This window comes from Orycteropus afer, unplaced genomic scaffold (assembly GCF_000298275.1).
Source record: "Orycteropus afer afer isolate SDZICR_OR568_19922 unplaced genomic scaffold, OryAfe1.0 scaffold00087, whole genome shotgun sequence".
Lineage (NCBI taxonomy): Eukaryota > Metazoa > Chordata > Mammalia > Tubulidentata > Orycteropodidae > Orycteropus > Orycteropus afer.
In genome coordinates this window covers 5,348,385-5,351,577 of record NW_006921674.1, presented here as the reverse complement: position 1 = coordinate 5,351,577, position 3,193 = coordinate 5,348,385, and positions in this window count along the sequence as shown.

Sequence of the window (3,193 nt, the reverse complement as noted above, 5' to 3'; positions counted from 1 at the left end):
TATTTTATTATCTATGCAAAAGCATTTGATTGTGTGGATCATAACAAATTGTGGTTAACATTGAGAAGAATGAGAATTCCAGAATACCTAACTGTACTCATGAGGAATCTGTGCATAGACTAGGAAGCTGTCATTTGAACAGAACAAGGGGACACTTACAGTTTACAATTATGAAGTGATTGCATCAGTGTTGTATCCTTTCACCATACTTATTCAATCTGTACACTGAGAAAATAATCTGAGAAGCTGGACTATATGAAGAAGTATGTGGCATCAGGATTGGAGGAAGAATCATTAACAACCTGTGATACACTAATGACATAACTTTGCTTGCTGAGAGTGAGGATGACTTGAAACATTTACCGATGAAAATTGAAGAATACAGTCTGCAGTATGGATTACACCTCAAGATAAAGAAAACAAGAATCCTCACAATTGGACCAATCATCAGTGTCATGATAAATGGAGAAAAGATTGAAGTTGTCAAAGATTTCATATTACTTGGTTCTACAATTAACTCCAATGGAAACTGGTGTTGTGTTATGTGCTGTAGAGTTAGACCCGACTCATAGTGACCCCTCCTTGGTTTCTAAGGCGTTATCCCTATGGAAGTAGATTGTCCAACCTTCCTTCCGAGGAGTGACTTATGGGTTTGAACCACCAACCTTCTGGTTAGCAGTCAAATGCCTTAGGCACTACGCTATCAGAGCTCCCAATGGAAGCAGCAGTCAAGATATCAAAGTATAGCATTGGGCAAATCAGCTGCAAAAGACCTTTTTCAAGCTCTGGTAGCATAGTGGCTAAGACACTTGCCTGCTCACCAGAAGGCTGGCGGTTCAAACCCACCAGCCACTCCTCAGAAGGAAGGTTGGGCAATCCTACTTCCGTAGTGATACTGCCTCGGAAACCCAAGGAGGGGTCGCTATGAGTCAGGGCTGACTCGACGGCACATAACAACAACAACAAGTCTCCTTAAGGACTAAGATGCACCTGACACAAGCCATGCTATTTTAATCACCTCTTATGCTTGTGAGAGCTGGACAATGAATAAGGAAGTTCAAAGCAGAGTCGATATTTTTGAGTTGTGGTGTTGGTTAAGAATGCTGAAAGTACCATGGACTGCTAAAAGAACTAACAAATTTGTCCTGGAACAAGTGCAGCCAGAATGCTCCTTGGAAGTAAGAATGGCCAGACTTCATCTCACCTACTTTGGTTATGTTGTTAGAAGAGACCATTCCCTGGAGAAGGATATCATACTTGGTAAAGTAGAAGGCCAACAAAAGAGGGGAAGGCCCTCAATGAGAAGGACTGACACAGTGGCTACAATGATGGGCTCAGGTATAGCAGGGATTGTGGGGCTGCCACAGAACTGGGCAGTGTTTTGTTCTGTTTTACATAAGGTTTCTGTGAGTCAGAGACGACTCGATGGCACCTAACAACAATAATGTATGTGCCTCAGTTTTTATCATTTCCAAAAAGAGGAAAAGTCCATGAGTGTGGGCTAATTAATTCTCTTAGGCATTGTGAAAACTGAAAATATAATTTTGTCAAGAAAGGAGTTGAGTCAAAAATTAAGAAGTGTGATGCTTTACACAGTAACTTAACTTACTAAACAGTCATGGTAAATTGAACTCTGTTCACCTAGATGCAGTGGAATAGCATCAAAAGGAGAATTAGCTTATCTGGGTAAATGCTTCATTTGAAAATAAATAATTCTAGTTCTCAGAGCCAGGCAGTCCCTGCTCTGCTTTTCTTAATCTGTAAAACAGCTCTTAGCATCAATCTCTCTTTATCCTATGATTAATTAAGCAATCATCTCTTTTAAAGATTTATTTCTTTTTTTTTTTTGTAAAAACTGATGGCATATTTTTAATGAAATTGTAAAATCTGATCAATGTCTTCCAGTCCCACAAAAAAAGAATACAACATTGTGTATAGAGCAACGATTTTTTGAATCAATCTATGTTTTATTTTTTTATGCATCCATTTCTCCCCAACAGCAAGAAATTAAAATAAAAAATTACTTTAAGGCAGCAAAAAGCAACAATGCTTTTAAGAATTGCTTCACTAGACACTCTTGAATTCTGGCGGGCTGCTGTGGTGATGATGATGTGCCCCAGGCAATGTTGCCAGATGAGCTTTATGGCACCCTCCCTAAAGGATGGCTTCTCATCCTCTTGCATAAGTTTGCCAATAGCTAACCTAGATATGATATATTCATCACAGACAGCATATGCCAAGGCTAGGTCCAAAGTGTTACCTATGTTACTTCTAAGTTTTGTTAATGCAAACTTATAACTTTGTAGCTACACCTTACTTCCTCCTCCTCCTCCTCATATTCTTCCCACTTCTCTCTCTCTTCTTCATCCTCCTCCTCATTATTCCCTACTACTGTTTAAAACTCACTGCCATCAAGTCGATTCCTACTCATAGTGACCCCATTGGGTTTCTGAGGGTGTAAATCTTTATGGAAGTAGATGGTTCCATCTTCCTTCTGTGGAGCAGCTGGTGGGTTTAAACCACTGACCTTCTGGTTAGCTGCCAAATGCTTCATCCACTATGCCACAAGAACTCCTTAACTACTATTTACTGAGCACCTAATAGGAGCCTAGAACCATGCTAACTGTTTTTCTACATCATTACATTATCAGCACAACCTTGCAAAGTAGCTATCATTAGCCCAATTTTACCGTTGAGGAAACTGAGGCTCAAAGGGGTTAAGCAACTTTTCCTAGGTCTTTTAATAAATTGTGGAGAGTGGACTGGGAGAAAAATCAAGGGGAAATGTGCAAAAGCAGCCCCCCAAATTAGGAAGGTGGCAGGTGAGAAGAAGACTGTGAGAGAATATAAAAGTATTCTATGAAGCTATGGGACAAATAAGATTGCACTGACAGGAAGTCTTAGAAGTAGAATGGAAAATAGAAATATGTATTGGACTAGTTAGAAAAACAGAACTATCAGAGTAGAATGAAATGTTACATGAGGAAACTGGAGCTCACAGCTTCTTTTTTTTCTTTTCGCTTCAAGCACCAAAGGGCTGAGTAGTTCTTATCTCCCTTCATGAGCACCTCTTCTCACATAATTAGAGAGATAGTGAGCTCTGCAGAGGGCAGAGGTGCAGGAGACCTGGTGGTCGGGGTTAGCCACTTCACCACCCACCATTGTGCAGAGTAATTCTGCTCTGGCCACATAG